Source organism: Ciconia boyciana, chromosome 2 (assembly GCF_034638445.1).
Source record: "Ciconia boyciana chromosome 2, ASM3463844v1, whole genome shotgun sequence".
Lineage (NCBI taxonomy): Eukaryota > Metazoa > Chordata > Aves > Ciconiiformes > Ciconiidae > Ciconia > Ciconia boyciana.
In genome coordinates, this window is record NC_132935.1 from 142,509,746 (window position 1) to 142,532,416 (window position 22,671).

Here is a 22,671-nt window from a genome sequence, read left to right on the forward strand (position 1 = left end):
ACTCGATGATCTTAAAGGTCTTTTCCAACCTATATGATTCTGTGATTCTGTGATTCTGTAATGACTGTGACATGCCAAGGGAGACAAGGGAGCCAAGTGGGCAAAAAGCACAGTAACAACTGGAGAGTTCTTTTATGCCCATGTAGACTGTGTAAATATCTTGAAAGGTTACAGTGCAGAGACTGAATTTTTTGTTGCCCTCCTAGACCAACTAGTTAGGAATTCATAAGAGAAAAGGCAACTCTTGATGTCATCCTAAGCAGTGCAAGGGGGACCAATGAAGAACCCGCAGGGTAGGAGGGATAACAACATTTTTTAATTCAGGATCCTTGTTACAGGAAGAGTCAGAGTATGCTACCATCTTCAGTAGCATTTCATGTCATTAAACTGAGACCACTTTTAAAAATAAAATTAAAACCGTACTCTAAGAGGATAAAATGTTTGCATGTGGCATTGAGACTGTTTACTGGCATCATATTATAATATCAAGGTGAATGGATAATATCAATCCAAAGAGACTTTTAAAGAGTCACACAAAACAGCCCAACTGACCCTCCCCCAAAAAATCATCATATTTAAACAGTAGAGGAGAATAGTAGAAATCTAAAGAGAGTAGTTGGTCTTTCAAAAAGTAGAAGTTGTGTTCAGGTAAGGAAAATCTTAGAGTGTATAAGATTCAGCAAGTTAACTATAAAGCCATAATAAAACAGGCTAGATAATATTCTAAGGAATAACTAGCTGAGCAGATAATAACTACTAATAAAAACTTTTTCAAACATATCAGAAGCAGGAAGCCTGTCAGACTCTGCCAAATAGGTGATGACAATTTAAAGGAAGCACTTGAGAAAGATACAGCCACGGCAAAGTTTCTAAATGAGTTATTGTATTGATATTCATCACAAAGAGCCTTAGGGAGAATCCACACAGCCTTTCTTCAGAAGTGAAGACTTTGAGGCACTGTATCAAATTGACATGTCAGCAGAAGAGGTTTCAAACAAATCTATCCAATAAAGAGGAACAAATCAGCAGAACCAGATGTTCTAAAGGAACTCAGATTTGAAGTGGCTGAACTATAAGATGTGCTATTTAGCTATGTCATCACTTAAGTTCAACCAATGCCAAATGAAATTAAAGGAACTAAAGCTTGCCCATATACTTCAAGTTTTAAAGGGATTTTAGTAAAGATTTGAACAACTTTTCCTTCTGTACCAGAAAAATGGTATAGAAATATTAAAAAATTGAATTAAAATATATTAGAATTGGCTTTAACACACCTTTTGCAGAAAAATCACACCTCTCCAGGCCATTGAAGATTTTTGCAGGACTCCATTTTAGAAAAACACTGATGGTTTATACAGCTTCAGTGGATTTCCAAAAAGTCTTTGACAATGCTCCTCTACAGAAATTATTATAAATGCCATTGAAGGAAGGTCAGTCCATGAATAAAAAAGTAGTTAGCAATCAGGGGACAAAGGTATGAGTAAATAGTTGGTCTTCACTACCTGCAGAGTCTCTAGGGAGTTGTACTACAAAGAGGAAAAAAGAAGGATCTCATGATGCCACTTGATAAAGTAACTGTGCACTAAAAATGGCACTGAAAAGAGAAATCTTGGGCCCATTTTGGTTAGTTCCCTGAAGACATCGGTTCCATGCCTAAGACTGCTCAAAAAAAGAAAATACATGTTGGGAAAGAAAGCAAGAATAAAGTGGGAAAACAGCATTATGCTACTATATTATCATTTTGTGCCAAAAATTTGAATATTGTTTACTGTTCTGGGAAGCCTTTTCTAAATGTTTATTAAAGAACTAGAAGAGGCACAGGATACAGTATTGATAATCAGAGGTAGAGAAAGACTTCTATACAGGGAGAGATTGCACAGGTTAGGACTTTTAGACCTAGAAAAGGAGGGGATGACGAGAAACAGTAACTCGCTCATTTACACCTATCTCAAGAATAAGGAATCACCAGATAAAATTGTAAGACAGCAGATTTAAAACAAACAAGAGGAATATAAAGCATGAAATTTCATCACACAGCTCATTGTCAAAGACACTTTAAGTACCGAAAGTCTAAATGGCTTCAAGATCATTTACAGAAAGTCTACGTTGAAAAGACATCATGTGGCTCAGGAATTCCCCAAAGCACAGATTTCCAAAAGCAATACTCCCATGAACAGTATCTTCCGATATTCACCCATTGTTCTATTATCCACAGTCATTTACCTTTGGCCATGGGTTTAGGGAGACCATTGATTAACCCAATGTCCTTATGCTTTTTCTGAGGGATCTCCACAGACCAGAGCTGAGGTATATATTCTTCATTGCCTTATGTCTTTCAGGTGACACTTTCTCACTAGTGACATTCTATGCAGCCTATAAATCCACAAGTAGGTTTATATATTATCTTGGTGGAAGACAAAAAAAAGCCTCCAAAGTTAATAGCTGCATTTTCAAAAAGGAAATTGATGCTTCCATTATAAGTTTGTCGAATTCTTTGGAGCGACGGTTGCTTTCTTTTGCTTTCTGCTTCTTTCATGTAGGGGGCCTAATCCTGAGAAAGAAGGCAGCATTAACATAATTCCTCAGGGTTCAGAGGAGAGATGTCTTTGCTCCTCCTGCTCCCAAATAGCTGTACAGTTATGAGTACAGATCTCCAGGCCTTATGTCAGAACTGCCTGTCTTCCTGTGCCATGGCCATACTGCTCAGTGACTCCAGATGTTGCTGCAGATGTAGAAATACATAGAGACAAATCTAAAATCAGACACTGTTGAGCATTAGGTTTTGTAAATCTAACATAAGCTTTTCTTCTTTTAACCAATCTAATCTGCCTCCAAGGGAGTATATTATTCTGTTTTACTTTTGGCCTTCTTTCGCTGGCTGACCTCCCCTTAATTAAGCCAACCCATTGGAGGGCCAGCATCTTACAGCTTCTAAGACATGCACGGCCAGAAAGTCATGTGTCTTTTCTGCTTGATCTGACCTTAAAATGAGAAGAAAAGGATTAAAAACAAGCAAATTACTCTCCTAAGAGAGAAGGGAGAAAATCCAGCTGCTGGCAGGCATACAGCAGCAGCAGAGCAGGAGCGCACTCCCCCTCGCCTTCATCCTGGGCCCCCGAGTGAGCGCTCAGGGTGGTCCCTGGGGAGCTTGCATGGACACCACAGTCCACCCGGCTCAAGCTCGCTGTTGCTCCCCAGGACTGACTGAAGACACACAGCAACAGTGTTGTGACGTTACGTGAATAACTGTTATGTTATGTGATGGTGATTTTTGTGACTGTCAAGAAATACTGGAGAGAAAAACAGTTCAAATAATTTAATTAAGCCACACAGCACTCAGAACAGCTGAAATTACAGGACACCAGGTTTCATATTGGCACTTCTGCCAACATGTGTTAGAGAGAAAGTATTTCTAGCTACCTCCATATGAAGAAAAATCCAAATATATAGACACATTAATTTTGACTTAAATGTGTCTTCTTTGATTGACTTGTTTAAGTTGAGGAAGTGATATTAAATCTACAAGCCAACCATTTTTACTAGAAGATTTTGCCAGTACCATGGTCTGGGTATATCCATATTTGAGTGTGGATCCAGCCTGAATTTTTTTCGGTCAAATAGGCCTTTGGTACTGTACTTTTAATCAGTTCTTCCAGAACTGATCCAAAACTGATCCAGAATCCAATCTTCCAGAAAAGACAGACACACACAAAAAACCTAATTTCATGTAGATGCACCTGCTTCGGTGAATGATGACTTTGTTCCATTATTTTATAACTACACTTATCTTTATTGCAACAATGAAATAATTCTTGCAGAACAAAGTAAATTCTTGAATTGACTATGTATTTACAGTACATAAAACCACTGAGAAATTTACCTACTGATTATCCCAAGCACATACTTCAATACTTCTCTAAATACAACAAGCAAAGGTAGAATATAGCTTTTACTTGAAATAAGACATCCAATCTTTCAGACTGTTTCAAAACTATATTTCTTTTCCAGCACAACGTGCTTTTGTGCCAGCTCCTAAATAACCATAAATTTCTTTTTTATAAACCTTAATGAATATTTGGCCAAGATGCTGTAACTATTGGCTTCTACCTTTGAGCAGAACTGGAAAAAAGTGTACACTGAGTAAAATGGAAAAAAGATCACAGCAAGCCCAATGTTGCATTTTGCATTTAATGTGAAGGAAGCCTTGTTTTCGTGGTGTTGCAGTTTTCAGTGTTTTTAATCTTAAAGTGGCTGATCAATTTAAGGTAAGTGGCAGGCGTTTGGCCTAGTTCCCAGGCTCTGCTTTCCTCCAAGAAAAGAAAAGACTCAGTCAGACACACAGACAAGGGGCATCATCGGTGGCTCTCACATTCCAAGCATTTTAGCAAAGATTAAGTTGGAATGGTTTTACTGTTTACTGAAATCTCCTAGGTGTTGCATTTTATCCCCCTCTGGCTGTGGTTATCCAGGTTGAGCTTCTCAGGTCAGGACCTCCGTAAGAAAAATGGCTTGTAGAGCCTTGAAGGGAAATACACAGCACAGGTCAAGACTCCTTATTAAAATGCAATTTCAGCAGCTTATTGCAAAATGTAAGTCCCCAGACAACAGGTAATTTAGCAGTGAACTTTTTTCCTAAAGCTTGCAGCAAGGCAAGAGCTGTTTTACATGCATTCCAGAGGAAAAAGCGAAGATAATCTTCTTAACAAGGACAAAACCTCAGCACTTTGTGTGTCTGGAAATAACCAGGGGATAATTAAGTGTTATTTTTAGCCCTTTTTTTTTCCTTTTAGGTGCAATAAAGTAGAGATTTCAATGTCTAATAACAAATTCAAATTTGGCTTTATTATGTAATTGTGAAAATTTAATAGGTCCTTTTAAGAGCTTGTGTCTTCAAACAATAGCTTTTTATAAATATAAGTCATTTGTTTTAATATAGTCACCCATTTTGCAGACACTCAGGGCCAGATTTTTGGAGATATTGACAAATTAGCTCAGGCTTCCTGGAATTGCACATGCACAAAGGGCACTGTGTGGGAGAGTTCGCACTATTCACATTCATAGGAGTTATCAGATGTGTGACTGTTTGCGGTATTGGGATCAGAGGTACGAGTGTGAGGATATGACAGTTGTTGGCTGTTTTCTTACTGATAGCTTTATTGTTTAAAAAAAACTTCTTTACCTCCTCCCCTTTTTTTCAGTTAGTTATGCCTTTAAAAATAAATTGACATGTCCAGTGTTTTTCTGCCCAAAAGTGAACTGGTGGTTTTGGAAATTTAAGCAGAATCAGAGCATGAAAAAATAGGGGGCTACACTTTTTTTTTTACAAGTTAAGACATTTTTCAGATATATATGCTAGCCAGTTTATAAACAGTTTATAAACAGTGTAAACAGTTTCCTTTGAAATTGTCAGTCTTTCCACAGCTAGGGTTTTAATGACTCCTAATAACACATTTGAAGATACTCTGTTCCTTGAATGATCTATTGAAGAATAATGTTCCAGATGTGTACATGAGCATGTATATGCATGTCAGTGATCTGACTGAACTGAACTGAACTGACCCTGCCAGGTGCCTCTGGAGTCCCAGCCTCACAGAAACACTCTGGGAGGTATCAGCACATTGCAACCAGGTGCCAGTGCCTTTCTGGAAAGCATCATTACGTAGTCAAAGCCTCCATCATTCGTGCCTTTTTTTCCTCAGTTCAGTCTTTAAAAAGCAACAGGTAAATTCAGTAGGGAAATTTGCTTGTTTAATCAAGCAAGTTAAATTATGAGGGGATACACTTGTAGTCTTTAACTAGGAGATAACAAAGTGGTGGTGCAGTGAGACTTTGTGAAGGCTCAGATAGCCATCAAGAGCAGGGTAGTACTGAGGAAAATGAGGAGCTGCCTACAGTCCACACACACGGAGAGGCAGAGAAGGAGTTAACTGCAGCCTTGGGAGGGGCAGGAAGCTGACCAGCTGTATGCAATTGCAGCTGCTGCTATAAAAAGGCTTTGCCTTAGAGGATAGGGAGTCACACTAGAAAGGAAGGAAATTCTTCTTGTGAACTTAGTTCAGTTTTGAAGGGAAGGAAGTGGGTTCCTGATGGTTGGATCTAGGGGTCTGAAATTTGGAAGATCTTACACGTATTTGGTGGGTAGAGTGAATTTGTCCCTGGTCAATGGTCCTTGCCTGCTCTTGGAGTTGTCTAGCCAATGTTTGTCTTAAACTTTCTTCAGAAAGCTGTTTCTGTAAAGCTCTATGTTCCTGTTTAGCAGAAAATTGTTGAATACTGTAAAAGATAACACTGTATCTCATACTGGTTTTTCTGTCTACCACTGTGCAGAAGCCCAGTGCTGACCCTTCTACAAGGGGAGATTGTTTTCTTATGGGACTGTTCTCATGAGGTCTGTGAAAGAGAACTAGGTCTAGGTAGGTCAGGAAGGGGTGTAAGATGCTGACTGGGTACATTTGTAGCAATGCTCTCCCAGAACAAGGCTACCCTTGATAGATGGTTCAGCTGTAAAGGGAAGGAAGCATCTTCCTGACAGTCCTTGAGGAAGTGACTTAACCCTTAAGGGGAAGAGACCAGAGGAAAAGGGCTGCTTTATATAGCCCAATAAATACTCTCATGCATACAGAGATGTTTAAAAAGCAGGTTTTTGACTTGACATTGATTTATTCCACATGCTGCTGTCCTATTCCTTCTCCCAGCATTTGTATAAACTTCTGTGAGGGATAACCTCAGCTGAACATGTCCTAGTAGTACAAATAGATTCTTTTTTTACCCCAATAAAATATATTAGCATGTTATCAGAAACCATAGGTGAGATTCTTCCATCTCTGTTTTTAAGGCGGCTTAAACTTAAGGTGAAGGCATACATGCAGGTCAAGCAAAAAGAACAGCCATAGGTAAGGAAAAATCATTTTGAACCGTGATGCTACAGTTCAGTTGCTGGTAGAGTGCAGGTATAGCACATGGCACACAAATCCCTTAGCCGTTCTTGGACACCAGCTTTCCTCTGCTGGCTCTACAGGCTGGCTGGCTCTTACTTTCCTTTGGCTAGTCTGTGGAAAACAGAGAGGGTTTTATTAACCAAGATTGCACTGCTCGGGAATGGTTTGTAGCTTGCCAAACTAATCACAGCAAAGTGTCACAAGATTAGATTTGTCCTGGCTGACTAATCCAGACTCCTGTGAGACAGAAGGCAAAAAGTAGCAGAAAAGGAGTAGGACAAATAAGATCTAAATACGAACTAGGACCAGTTGTGCTGTAGGGTACAAAAGAAATAGTGAGTCTGATTCCTGTTTGTATTTGAGATCCTCTGATAACCAGTAGATGAGGGTATAATGGAGATCAGCACAAATGGGACGCTGATGGTTGCCTCTCAGATTGCTTGGATTGAAAGTGGTCCTGTCAGACACAGCTTTCCCAGAGACAGCTAACGAAGTCTGAGCTCCTTTCTCTTCTGCCACATACGATTGATCAGCAGGTCATTGCACCTCTACTGTCGCATGAAATGGCCATGGCTGAACCTGCTTGTAACAAGCACAGTATAAGGGTAAACCCAACTCTGGCCTTATGGTGTGCAGGGGAAGTCCCAATTTTACAGGCGCTATGAACCGCACATGGCATGGTGGCCATTATTTAAGGAGAGGGAAGTCAGCAGCTGACTGACAGTTTTGGTTCCTTCCTTCTACCCCAGATCTTCAGATGAGGCCCATTCAAAAGAGGTTTTTGAAGAAGGCTTCTCGTTTGTTTGCTCAGGGTTTGTCTATGCAGAGCTCTGCTATGCTTAAATGACTCTGTGATGACCCTTGTGTAGTACAAGCGTGTAAGTAAGATGTCATGTGTAGGAAGACATTGCTAATCAGTGAAACTGCTACATATCCCAAATGAATACTCTTTATCTAACCTGTATATAAAGTAAAAAATGACTTAATATATTTTCTTAATTTTATTGTGTTCAATCATTAGTTTAATTCTGGGCATACAAAGAATCGTTCTAGTGAAACTTATTCCTGTCCAAATGGCAAGAATATGAGGAAAAATAATTTTGCCCTTAATTCACATCCTACTTTCATCCAAATTAACATTCAACTGTGGACACCCTTGAGAAACTCTGCCTAACATTCCTATATTATGGAACAATTGCACTTCATAAATGAGGTGGGAGGGGAGGCCTAAACTCTCTTAAAATGGTTTATGTTGTTGAGGTTTTTTTCATTTAGCCAAGCGGGCTATACTGAGGCATCAGGCTGTCTCTTGCAGACTGCATCTGAAGTTATAGGCTTGGTGAATGATATCAATAAAGCAAACATTAGGTCAGACAGATGCTTTAATGGTTTAGTTGACAGAATACCAGAATAATAGTGGCCAAAAGACCTTTATTTAATCCCCAGTTAGGTCATTTATTATTATTTATTTCTTACAAGAACATCATGATTAAAGAGGAGACTCATCATTCGGATTATACAGTTCAGACGCTCATTTGAAGAAAGCCAAAAAATGGGACTGTTGATTGCTAATAACTGAGCTAATCTCCCAAGCTGTTGGCATGACAGGCAGCATTCTTTTGACTTCAGCCAAAATTTTCAACAGGGAAATCCTATGAAAGTTCTCTTTCTTCTGAGAGCTTGGTAGGAGCAATGCTCTGTGGGCATCCGGATTGCAATTGTTAAATCAGAAGGTCTTACGTCTTTATCATCATCTACATCTTACATCTTTACCAAGCTCCTGTATTATTTCAAATTAGTGTGTGGCATCCCCCTCAAAGGTAAACTGGAATAAATATACTGTGTTTGAAATCTATACCCATGTACTTGTTTAATATCTAAAAAAATATTTTAACAATTGCATTCACTCTCACAAAGTCTCTGTGATTGGTCACAAGTAATTATATCCATATTTAAACCTACATTTTGGAACATAGGTGCCTCTTACAGGCAGTTTTCCTTTAAGTTTCTTCTAAGGCTATGAAGTCTGACATTGCTCGTGCTCCAGGTCACAATGCACACTTTCATAGGAATCTATAAAATATATGAATAAGATTGCTTTTAGACACTTCTGTTGATTTTCTGAGTATATAATGGTTAATTTTTTTTAAAAAAAAGTCTCTCACTAGAAGGAGCTTTGGGTAAATAGCAGGAAGTTCTTCAAATGCTCAGATGCTTGAAAGTAAATCAAGTAGGCCAGGGTATTTTCTAATTAACTTCCCCACCAAAAAGCTGAGGAGTGTGGAATTCAGATGTTAGCTCTGCTTTACTGTAACCGTACCACACATTGCATCAACTTTTCCAGGCAAAATTTAGAAGCCAAATTTTAAGACTTGTGCACTTAGCTACTTCTTTCAATGAAGAATTTCCAAGTAAATTTTTAATCTATAAAAATTACAATTAATTTCCCTAGAGTATTCATAAAATCTTCTGTAGATCCTGCCTCTTTTTGTAGGTCCTGTATTCTTTCTTTTTTCTTTTTTTTGGTTGTTTTTGGTGGGTGGGGGGGGCAGGGTGGTTGTTTCTTACAGATGAGTTTTTACAGTTTTCAGGCCTCTAGTTTAATACAAAATCGGGGGAGGGGAGAGAGAAAGAGAAAGAGAAAAATGAAGGAAAGAGAAAAAGAAAAATGAAGGAAAGAAAGAGAAAAAGAAAAAAGGAAGGAAAGAAAGAAAAGGAAGGTACTGTGGCATGCAATTGTTAAGGTGAGCCCCACTTTTTCAATAATTATGTTTAATGAGTCCAATTCATCCTGTACCTAGTTCAATCGACATTAGCTAGGAAATTCACAAGGGATTAAGTTACTATCAAGTGCCATAAAATGACCTTGCTAAAGTTATTTTACAGATCAGTTTAATAATATTTCCTTGCTGTTTATGCAGCAAACAGAATGTTATCTTTATGTTCACAGTTCTTGGAAGAAGGCAGCTAGCTTCTTGTTTGTTCCCACATTTATCTGCAATACATTACAGATGCAACTGATGGCATCTGGGTATCTATCTGAGTCAATGGTAGATGCCTGACTCTAGAAATTGTAGTTACTTCTTTCTTTCCTTTTTTTTTTCCTTCCTTCATTTTCGCCGTTCTCTAACAATAGCAAAGTCAGAAAACATTGGCAAATATTATTTTTTTCCTGAATCAGTTAATATGTAAAATATTTAAAAATAGGTTCTTCATAGTTTTTCCTACCCTAACATATTGCAGATTTGTACAATGTACTCAATAGCCTGCTGGTGAAAAAAATGAATCATAAACGAAAATTTCAGAATTGTCATGTGCTGTTTTTACTGTAAGTGACATTTTACTGTTTTTTTTAAAATGGATCATCTGTTGTGCAGTGTTGGGATTTATCTAGCTGGTTGATCTTGGTCAGACAGTCTTGGAAGGAAATGAAGGAGAAAACAAAAAAGCCAAGAAGTGATGGGTACCATAGATGAGCAAAATCTTGAGTTCATGAATGCAGGTAGAAAGCTTTAGGACAACTTGTTAGCTTAAAGACTCCATGACACTGTCCATAAGAGCATGGGTTAGTCTTGTAGCCTCATATTATTGCATTCTGGCTGTCTAAATCTCCCTGTCACATCAATTAATTTCATTCTTCTTTACTTCCGGTATTAAAACTTTTATGTAGTGTTCTGGTATCACTGTAATTGTTGCCTACAGGTGGCTGGCTTTCCCTGGTGGGTATAGCAATACCTGTCTGCAGCAAGTTTTTAAAGCATTCAGGAGTCCTAAAGAATTAAATACTGCATGCAATTCAAATGCAAAACATAGTAATGGGTTTTAATATACACATTTTAATAGACTGTGATGTAGGTAGTGAGAGTAAAAAGATATGGTTTGTGCTATGTCAGAGGTCAAATGAAATCCCTGTGCCCCCTCCAGTCCTTAAAATCTGCGATTAAAATGTGTTAAAGGCCAGTTTTGCACTAATGGAAACACAGAACAGTCAGAATATAGGACAGTGGTCCCCATCAGAGCTTGGCTAAAAAGTCAGAATATTGTAACCCTGTTTATACAAGATGTCGTAGGATTAATGGTCAAGATATCCACTTACCTCTAATTCAAAAGATACAGCTGAGTATTGTCCCAGCATTAACCAAGAAGGTAGAAAAGCCCCACTGAAATATGTTTGTCCTTTAGCACCATAGCTTGCAGTCTCACATTCCAGTGTTATCCTAGCTTAATTACAGGCCTAGAACGTGTGAACAGGTATAAATTAACACAATTGAGAAGTCAGGTAAAATATTTTATATGAATATCAGAGGAGAAAATTCTAGAATAGCACTATTGCAAAAGCACGTGGACTAATAATCTGAATGTTTCATCCTGGAAGATATTCTGGAGCAACCTAAATAATTTAGGTGATATTACTCACTGGGATGGGTAAGAATGGGAAATCTTAAGAAACTAAGTTGTGAAAAAGCTGAGCTTTTAACAGTATAAACAATATACTCTTCAGAGTAGAAGTCATATCTAGAATCTTAAAAGCTGCTGCATTCTGTTACTGTATTAGTATGCATATTAAAAATGATCTAAGAAGGGGTTTGGAACAACGTGACTACCCAGCCTCCTCACAGTCCTACAGAAACTGCAAAGTGCAAGTAAACATAATATAACCTGACAGGATTTGGGTAGGTTATAAATCTGTAGATAAAAACAGCCTGGGAGATGTAATTTATGTGGATTTCAAAAAGTTTTGATAAGAAATTAATAAGGAAGTCAAATAATCATGGATCATTGGGCTAACAGCTTGTCTGGATTAAAAATTTGTTAAATTATAAAATCAAAGTAATAATGAAGAGGTGCTCTTCAGAGTGATAAAAAATAATAGTAAGATATGCCAGTTGCTGCTATGGGCAATGGTGTTATTTGATACACTTAGAACTCATGCCATGAAAGAGGAAGTAAATTTTCATTTTGAAAAGGTGTTATATTCAAAGTTAAACACCAACTGGAGGAATAGGAGATGTAATTGGCTACTTTGAAAGCCTACTGGCTTTCAGAAGGGTTTGATAAGACCCGAAAAAGGAAATAAAATAATCTTGGTTTCCAAGCCATTTTTTTCATTGGAACAATGAAAGTATTATGGGGAGTGGACATCCGAGCTGCAATTTCTCATTAAATTCTTGTACCATGGCTAAAGGTGATTGAATACTAGAGATGAAAACTATTTTCGAATCAACATATGAGAAGTCGTACTTACAAAACATCTTGTGTTTGCTGATAAACTCTGATTCTTTGCAAAGAATGCAATAGAATGACAGTAAAATGTATTTTTATTTCTTGTCAGCAACTAATGTTAGCAACACTCATTTAGGTGTATAGGGGTATTAAATGCAATACTGTCTTACCGTGTTGTTACAAGTTGTAACATAACTTGTCTGTTGTCCAAGACACAGAGCAAAAAACTAGCAACGATATGCTCAGTTCTGGTAAGGTGTCCTTCGTATATCAACTTACCTTTACGGTCCTCTAGTACAGAGTGAAAAGGTGGATAACATAGAGCTTAAATGGTCTCAGGTACACGCAGAGCTTATAAAGATGAATGTGATTTTAATCCTAAAGAAAACAAAACTTGAAAGGCACCTGACTGAAATATTGAGAATTCTCAGGGATTCCACAGAAATTCACAGCCCGTCTGCTGTCACCAGCTGTGCAATGGTAGACCAGAAAAATGCAAGGGCAGTGCATTTCTGACAAAGAAAAGGAAGTATCTCCTTCAGGAGTGTGCAGTCAGACTGGAATTCAACACTGCAGAAGGTAGTTGCAAAACTGCTGCAGTTGGATTTTAAAAAAGGATTGTTCGTTAGTTGTTTGTTTGTTAACATTTGTAACTATAGAAGTCAACCCTGTGATAAGAGTGCGCAAACTTCCTAGCTCAGGGCATAGGAAATCAAGACTAAACCTCCCTGCATACATAGTTTTTGACAATGACAAGCAGTACCTGGTTGGGAAGATTGTTAAACTCCTAAATTTAGTGATAGTTTGCAAATCTGTTACTTTTCTGCCTTTAAACGTGCTCTTGAGGCCAGACCTCCTGTGTGAATTGTTGCAGCTGCAGTTCTCAGGGTTCCCCAAGCTGGACTCACTGTGAGCCTGGCTTGAGTCATGGACACAGTCACCTTAAAGTTCAGTTCTCACAGCAACACCAAAGAGAAGGAAATGTCTCTGTGAATGGATATTACAGAGTATGGAGATGGGAGAGGAAGATCTAATAATCATCAAAAAATGCAATGTCTGCTTAATTTACTATGGCTGCTTTAACGTTCAAAGGCTCCTAAAAGCATCATAATATATTTTTCTCCCTTTTCTCTAGTTCAGTTGTCCAATTTGAGCTGTTCTTCCAGGTGCTAACTGTTGTCCTCATTCCCATGACAAAACGTATCTCCTCTTTCCAACTTCTAAACCTTCCACCTGTGCCTATAATGCACAAATCCAGTACCCTTTTTCATAAGTTGTCATCTCCCTATTTCCTGTGCTTTGTTTTCTGTTCACATCCTCTTCATTCCCCATGCAAGGTCTCTTCAGGCTATTTTTTTCATTGTCTTAAACATCACCATCAAAGGACTTTTCCCACTTTCTCTGTTCAGCATGCCTCATCCCTGGGCATGAAAAAGTATATACCTGCTGTGGGAAATTACACCTAAGACCTAGTTATCTAGAGCACTTCTTACACTCCATCATCTTGTAATGACGCAGAAAAAGATACGCCACTTGGTTTATTGCCTGGATAGGAAGATGCCCAGGTATCTTTTTGCCTCTTCATCAGTTCTGCATCTATAGGCTTACACTTCCTATCATGAACTTAATTGCATTTGTTTTGATACTGTGCCTATTGGAAGTAATTCAAGGAGTGTTGCTCGAGATCAGTATTCACCTGTTACATTCTTCTAGCTCCTCCTCATTTCCAGCCTTTAAATAATGTTAAAATGAATGAAAGACATAAAATGTTTTGGATTTTATTTTTCATGTAAACAATACTGAGTGTTGAGCACAAGGCAAAGCATCCGTATGTTAACCCCTTGCTTTAGAGATGCCCATACTAAGAAAGCCAACACCCCCATGCAGAAAAAACAGTTTGTGGCTCAGAAAAGCAGCTGAGAAGAACCGAGTGAAAGTGGATCACACTGGGCAGCCCCAGCCACTTACAAATCTCTGAGGGGTTCAAGGCTAGACAAGTCATAAACTATTGATACCTGTTAAGAGCCTTCTTCTGTAATAACCAAGCCACTTTGCAATTGTTCTGCGTAATAATTTACTTCTTTGTTCCTTGTATATTTTAAGGTGTTCATAGCAGGATCTGTGTTAACTCACGGCACTCCATAAGTGATTGTGTCCCCGATAACATCCAGAGATGTAAATGAAGAGAGAATTACTAGGGACTAAGCCGGTAGAGCAGAGTAGCTCATGCCCAGATAAAAGTTGTCGCTAGGGTCTGTATTCATTAAATGCTTTAGAGCTTGCATGAAACTACAAGTTTGAGGAACAGATTTTGTGGCAGAGTTGGAGGTAAACAATGCCAGTACTGTTAATGGTTTGTGTTCCATGTGATTCCACAAGTCTGCAAGTCCGTAATATCAGTTGCACCAAAAATGTGAAAATAGTACGTTGCACACACATTCTGCCTGCATCTAAGTGAAGATACGACAAATAATAACAGAACCAAGACAAAAAAAACTTTTCTTACTCCTGCTCAGTGGATATCCTTTATTTGTCAAATAAATTTACTATAATGCTATATTCACAGAGTGAATGCTATATTCACATTGTGAAATTTGGGTGAGTAGCTCAGGTACAACCTTACAGAATAAATCCTGCTGTTGAACACAGTTGTACTGGATCATTCTGGAGGTGTCTCCACAGCAGTGCACCGTGGGCTGCACCACAACTTTAAGAGAGAGAAGAAAGTAATCACAATATTCTCTATTTAAACAACAAAGTGCAGTAAAACATAGCACTGACATGTTTTAGCAAGGTGATTGTTAACTGACAGGAGCTCTGTCCCTTACGCAAACCACAGCAGGCTTTATCTGTAGGAGCAACCCCTTTCACTAGGTATGCCAGTAAACGTTTCTCAGATTTGTTGAGAGTGAGCAGCAAAGCCTCAAGATGGTATTGGCCATCCAAAGGAATGAGAATCCTTTTGCAGGTTCTGCAGTCCTAGGTTAGCAAGCCATTGGCATGAAAGTACAGTGAGCATTCATTCACCACAGTGAGAAAAGATCCAGAATGAATGGTCTCTTGGATCCCCGTGAAAATGATGGCAGAAGGATAAGGAGAAGGATCTGTTTAGCATGTCCTGTCTTGAGTATTTGTTCTCAAATGACAGCAAGGCTAAGACATTGGCCAAGTGCACATTCAGCATTAGCAGATCTCAGGGAACTCTGGTACAGAGCCAAAACCAAGCTGTGCCATCTGAAAGACAGAAAACGTCAGGATTTTGACATCTTATAATTTGGCTAGTTTTGAACAGATCTACATAGTTCCCACAAAAAGCATTTTCCTGACACCAAGACTATACCACTGCCAAATTTGAAAGCCTATTTGAAAACCATGGAGATATGGAAACTTTTAAAACAAAATTAATAATATTTTAATGTGGTTGAAAGCATTAGGCATCCTAGAGATAAGGGGAACTCATACTGCCCCTGTGTTGTAGTTCAACTGTTTATAAAACAACATAGCAGAGATCCTTAGAGAGTAAAGTAGACTTCCTCTTCATAGGCATTGTATATCTGTTTTTCAGAGGTGCTATAATCCAGAAATTAACAATCTATTATTACAGCCCTGTTATATGTTATGATAGACATATTCATGTATAGCTGTGTGCAGCAGTGGAAATACAGGTTGAAGGGGTGGGTAAAAGGGTAGATACTCGTACTGTTTAAAGCTCAAGGATGAAACTCATTTAAGTCAAGAACACTTTGCTCTCAGATAGTTAATAGCAAGCAAATCAGGCAATGCAGAGGGAATTTGGAGTGAAAAGGATCCCTTTCAGTCTATATTTCATGGTTCTCTTTAAGGAGGGGAACCCTCTTTTCTTTTATTTTTAAATCAATGTCTTTTATAGCAGTCATTGTGCTCCCTGTCCCCCCCACTGAAACGACAGGATGGGTTTCAGTTTATCCCAGTGGGAGCCCAGCAGCCTGGAAGCCAAGTGGTGGGATATCTTTGTAACTGCTTGGCAATTCCGACCAGGACAAAAGTTCTCCAGCAGGTTAGAAAGATGGATTCAACGACTACGGGGCCAAAACAAACCAACAAACATTGGCCAAATTAATCCCTCAGTATAAGCTATTTATTGTGCTTTAGTATGATAAAAACAAGAAGGAATCAGGTACCTGATGTCTGGCAGTTCTGTCTTGAAAAAATTCTGACCTGATTTTCAGAGGTGCCCACAGCTCCTGCTGACTCCTGTGGGAGAGGTAATCACCCAGCACTCCCGAAAACCTGGCCAGTGATTAACTGTAAATTTTCCTACAGTATAAGATGCCTTTAAAAATGCTTTCTAAGGCACTTTTTTGAATCCTTTAAGATTTATCAAATCTGGAAAGAACTTTTTTGTGGGAAAAATCTGCAAGTTTGATTGTTTAGCTGCTGTGTTAAGTGGAAAAAGTGAACAGAAAAACAAAATGGTGTATTATTACTGAAGTCTCTAGCTCTCTTTCTCTACAGATGTCAAGTAGTGGGGCGGGGGGGGAGGCGGGGAAGGTGCCACACCCAAAACTTCATTTTTCCTCAAGCAACTACCTGTTTTCTGTTTTTTATGGCCAGAGAAAAAAATGCATTGGCATGCCCTGAGCCAAATATGCACCTGTGCTTTGCCACGGCTCTGTGCCATTCCCTCGTTGATATGACTGGGTCTTTAGTTGTGATTATGTTTGTCAATGAAAATACATTTCTGAATTCAAAGACCAGATTTCCATCTTCTAGGCTTCAAGATAGTTTGTGGCACTGTGTTGAAACCACTGTGGAAAAAGCCATATTTAAGCTACAGAAATACTTCAGTCCCAGTACAGTTGTTATTGACAAATGAGTCACAGAAGCTGTAGAGGGATATTGATTTATTCATTTACTGGATCTAAATTATTTTTACAAGTAAAACATTCATCATATCTAACATACAGCATATTGTACATTTACTAATAACTAGCAGAGTACTTTTGTGCTTTTTAAATTGCTTTTGCCACCACACTTTAAAAATGTTAAACTTTTCTTGGGATACAGATTATAATTTTTCCCTTGGGCAAGAATGAATTTTCTCCTATTTCCCCAATATTTCCACTTTATTTCTTTGTGCACTGAAGTCATCATTCAGTTAACAGAAACTAATATGATTCCAGGAACAGTGCTCATTAGAAAACTACTAGTCCAGAGCCAGAAGAGGGAGCCTAGAGAGCAAAACATTGTTATTATTTGTTTGCCACCAACTTCAAGGCTGGGTTCAATTTTTTGTTGTTGGTTTCGGTTTTTTAATAATTGTTCCCCAATAGTTCTGCATAGGGGCATAGAAATAGGCATAATAAGATTTGTCCTCCTCAGGTTTCACTGTTATGCAAAATACCATCAAAGAGTAGAATACATTGACCTTTGATCATCAGATTTGGAGAAGACACACAGATACCATAGTGCAAAGCTCAGCCTTTTATTGTGGGTCTCAACCACTCCGCTCGTCATACTCCCACCTTCTTTTGTAGATGTTGGCAGGGAATAAAAAGCATTTCTACTCATAATCTTCATTTTCCCCAGTCTCACCTCCAAACTCTTATTACGGTGTGGGGTTGTTTTTCTCTCTTTCATTGTCCTTTTCCTTATTTTGGCCACTTAAAGAAATGGGGAAGGGTTCTCCCTGGTGCCATGTTTGCTCAGCTGTCCCTCTCCTGTTTTATATGGGTCACAGGGATCACTCTTGTAACAAGCATGGTTATCCTGCGGTCCCCAGCCACAGAGAGGAATTCCCTCAGCTCCTCTGGATTCCATCAGAGCCACACACGATGCCCTGAATCGTGGCTCCAAAGCCACAGACTCAGTATTATTTTGTGTGGTGGGAGCCAATGTTCCCTCTTAAGAAACAAGTATCTTTAGACTAGATGTGAAGTTCACTAAAATCAGTTTTCCCTCTGTCTCAAGACTGTTAGGTCATCAATATCAATCAAGCGTGAAGAAGTAGAGGGAAAGAAGCAGCCAATGAAATCCATCCTGAATCCTTGATTCACAGAAATGAGATATACTTTTCTAAGTCCTGGCAGGAACCAAGAACAAAGTCTTTCTTTTCATTCATTTATTTTCATGAACAAATGCTACAGGTTGCCTGGAGAGGTTGTGGAGTTACCATCCTTGGAGATATTCAGAAGCCATCTGGACATGGTCCTGGGCAACTAGCTCTAGGTGACTCTGCTTGAGCAGGGGTGTTGGAACAGATAACCTCCAAAGGTACCTTCCAACCTCAACCATTCTGTTATTCTGTGGATATAATAAGAACCAACTTCAGTTTGTAGACATAATTTAAATTTAATTGAAACTGAAAGGTAATTATTGTTTTTCTCAACTTATGTTGGTTTATGGTTTTTACTATCTTGAAAAATATGTTAATCCTTCTCTTGCTTTTGTTTAGTTTTAGCTTCTCTGCTTCTTAGTTTCCTTAGATATCAGATCTCAAAATGCCACAAGAATGATTCTCTGATGGTATTTCTACCCAACTGAAAATGTAGAACATCTAGAAATCTCTTATTTTTTCCACATTGCAGGGGGATTTCTAGGTCAAAGGGGCTGAGAAGGAGTCTGGCCCAACTATATAGCAAGATTCACCTGGAAAATAGCTTATTTCCCAGGCTGATCACAGAATGTAATACCGACTTCAACAGTAATTCAGATGCTCAAAGAAACTGACTGCATGGTTTAATGCAAATTTTTTGCGTTTCCTAAGCAGTGTGTTTTAAATTACTACAGTACTTTGCAATATCATCAAATTTTGCAAGACTGTCTCTCATCACCAACCATTACCCTATAAGTTTCACTGAAAAAAGCCTGACTGAAGGAATGACTTTTATGAAAGTCTGGTTTCTACACCACTGACAAAAGGCTTGAACTGTGGGGCCCTGTTGTTTAAAGGCTCTACTTATTTAGATAAAGCCTGTTCCAATCAAAAATATCAACAAAAAAGCAAATTATGCTAAACCTAATTGACATAGGTTATTATAATTCACATTTTTATGGGTACAAATCAAGAGAGGTTCCCTTCTTATATTAAATGGAGCTGACTTTTGAGTTGTACTCATTCCAAGTATTATTGCAGTCAGTGGGTCTGCCTAAAATGTAGTCAGTACAGATTTTTGCCCATAGAGTGCTAGTATTCAGCTACCTTTTTTGGCATGCTTTGAGGCAAAGTATTTTTTCCTAACACTAATCTCCCACCCCTGGATAAAACGAACAAACTCAAAAAGAACAGAGAGTGCTGGCATCCATTTCAAAAGGTAGTTAGTGGAACTAGGAGCTAAAAGCAAGCCTTTGATAAGAAACAAACCATGCTGATTTAAAAGAATGTTTAATATAATAGTATATTTCCTGTAATACATAATCCCTACTTCCTTGAGTCTAAAGTATTCCTTTACCTTTTATAATTCTCATTCTCCCTTCTGGGGTTCATGAAAGAAGATACCTTGTATCATTATTTCCCTTTAATTAAAATCAGAAGCAGCCCAGAATTAAGTGATGCCTGAAAGGACAAGGGAACAGAACACTATGGAAGGCTTTGGGCATGGGATCCCAGAGTTTTTAGAGTTATGATCATGCATCATTTTTTCAAGCTGTATATTGTCAGCTCCAAAAGATTTTCAGACTGAAGCCGTTAGTAACATTTTGTTTTCACTGGGATAATGATGTCTCTTTAATTTTTTGATCTTTAAAAATTCCCAGTGGTCCAATTTTCCCCTAAAGCTCCTAAGCACAGTCTTATTACTGATACCTCAGGTATTAGGGGTTTAGAGTCCAGCATCTGATGATAAGGTTCCAAAGCTGAACTGCTCAGGTTAGTTTCCTGTTTTAAATCCTACAGTTCACCCACCCCCAAAAAATTTGATTAGTTGATTTTCACCCCCCTGGAGGGCACAGACATTCGTTGTGGTTTCTGGGTAGCTGCAGTTCCCTTAAGGAAAGGCACATTCCCCTACACCAAAGAGGGCATTCATCTCACCTACTTTTGGTGATCTAAAAGATAGGTGTTCAGTTTAGAAAGAGACAGATACTCATAGCATGAGTCATCTTGCCTTAAAATAGATAGTTAAGAGCAGTAGCATGAATAATTCTCTGGAAGTGCCCAGCTTCTAGTAACTATGGAGGGAAACTAGCTAGTTTGTTTAGAGTAGCTGCCTAAATTTTAGATAGCTAGAATTTGGGAATATGGACTTTTCCATAGTATCTGACTATTGCATGTCTTTCAGAATAGCTACATAAGCAGACAACTCCTATCAAACAATAAGCTGCAACTATAGGAATAATATTTTGAAGGTGCCCCTGCCTGATGAAAATGGTCTGTGCTAGCATGGCAGGGAATGACCAGCTCCTGAGTGTGGAGCTGGTACATTTGTGGAACCATAGCAAATTCCTTGTTAAGTTGTGTATCTGCTGTGCTAGAATACATCCTAGAGATCTATTCTTATTCCTTTACATATCAAAATGCTTATTTATTTCATAATAATATTTATTTCTATTGCATTTTCAGTCCAGGGACCTTAAAACACAAATGGGGAAACTGAGGTTTAAGGAAGGTAAGTTCGTATTTTTCCTCCATTTCAGTTACTTTTATGCACTTCCAAGCCTATTTCAATTAATTAGGACTGCCATATATTTCTGAGGCAACAAGAAAGATCTAGCCTTTGACTTCAGTGGACTTCAACAGACCTGTTTACCTCATGGGAGTCTGGCTATCCAGGTCCATTTTTTTCTCATATGTTTACCCATGGATTCAGCTTTGGCAGTTACAGGCTTTTAAATACTATGATACAGATCTCCAGTGATATTGTTTCCAATTGGAAGACAGTAATTTGCTCAGCTTCTATATTCCAAATGCCTGAACTGGTATGGATATACTGCAGGAGTCTTTTTTAGGCTTCTTTTGCTGTCAAGTAAAATGCTGAATTCACACTAACCTTGTTCATTTACTTTAAAATTATAATTGTACAGATTCATTGCAGTGGGTAAACTTATCAACAACTCACATACATAAACTCCATTTTTTCAAGAACAATGTATATTTTCCTTTCTGCTAAAGGATTGAACAACTAAATTAAAATCAGTTTCCAAATATCCAAAGTCCAGTGCATGGGAAGACAAATGCACTTCATGTCAGTAACTTTTGTTGATCTTTCAGTACCATGATGGGCATTTAGAATACCCACTTTGTAGTTTCATTTTACGTTTGTACATTGGTTATTACCCTGCAGCAAAAGGCAGTTGTGTGCTTAATCTGATGTGTGCGGCACTGACAGCTTACTTTGCTGAGTCAAATGTCTTGTTGTGTAGCTGATAAGCGATAACCACAGTTACTGGTTTCATTCCTATGTTTTTTCTGTGCTGAATCATTAAGCGTTGATATAACATTACTGAACAATGAGTCTGTTGCAGCACTCTTAAATTTGTTCTTTTGGATTATGAGCACGAAAAATTTCACTGATGGATAATAAGTGAAAGTAGTCCATAATCTTTACCCTCAGATCTCTTTCTTTTGGTGCATGAATAAGTCCCCAACCCATTATGGAGATATAAAATGTGACTTTGGAAGCAGGAGCCTCAAGTTAGACATCTAAATAATAGACCTGTTTTTTAAAATCTTTAGAGTCCTTGAAAGCCTCCGAGTTCCCAGCAGCTCCCCTGGAAGCTCATGCAAGCTGCTGGATGGACTTTTGAAAACCAGGCATCCCATTTGCATGCTTTTCTCCCTCGAACTTTAAATAGTTTTTTTAGAGGAGCTGTCACATCCGATACAAAAAGCTGTCGCTTTTGATGCATCCCAGTGTCTGTAGATTTCCAGCTAGCTCTGTGCCTTCTTCCTTTGTTATGGTGCTTCCTACTTAAAAAAAGAAACATTTTAAACGTCATAACTATAAATGCAAATTGCCCTATTAATTAAGTGTTGGTTCAGTCCTAAAAGGTACTGAGCCTCTTTTGGAGGTGCCAGAGCCTTGAACTTCCTTTGCCTTCAATGAATCGGAGTCCAGCTCCTCCTTGCAGTCTGAGACTCCCCTGAGCACAATTTTGCGGCAGGCTCAACCCAAACTCTTCAAGAATGATTCCTTTTACTCTAGTGCATCAATGCTGGGCCCTGTATAAAGTGAAAGAGTCTTTGACATACACAAGTGCCCTTTCCCTTTCTCTCCATCACTCAGAATGCGGCTTTACTTGTCATTATACTGTAGTTTCTGATACTTAGGGATAATTTGTGTTTGAGGAATGAGAACGTGCTCCATGTCCTGGAAAGCACATATATATGCTAGAAAAATGCTAAAACAGTAACAAGAGATCACTAAGACAATAAGGAAGGAGGGCATGGCTATATCAATAAATACTTTTATTCAACAAGCCTAGTAATGCAGCAAAATGGGGAAGACGAGGGGAGGAACGGTGCAGCAAAATGTCCGTGGCCTTGCTGCCTGTGCCAGAAGACGGGGACAACCGCTGGCAGGAAGGGGGTGCG

The 22,671-nt window shown here is 38.6% G+C and overlaps 1 long non-coding RNA gene across 1 annotated transcript in view; it reads left to right on the top strand.

Moving 5' to 3' along the window:
• LOC140648383 (uncharacterized) overlaps positions 1–22,671 on the top strand; it is a 36,894-nt gene that overhangs the window by 13,433 nt on the left and 790 nt on the right. The window contains exon 2 of the long non-coding RNA XR_012041194.1: positions 20,701–20,746. This is a non-coding gene — a long non-coding RNA (uncharacterized lncRNA). The remainder of the gene's footprint in view (positions 1–20,700; positions 20,747–22,671) is intronic.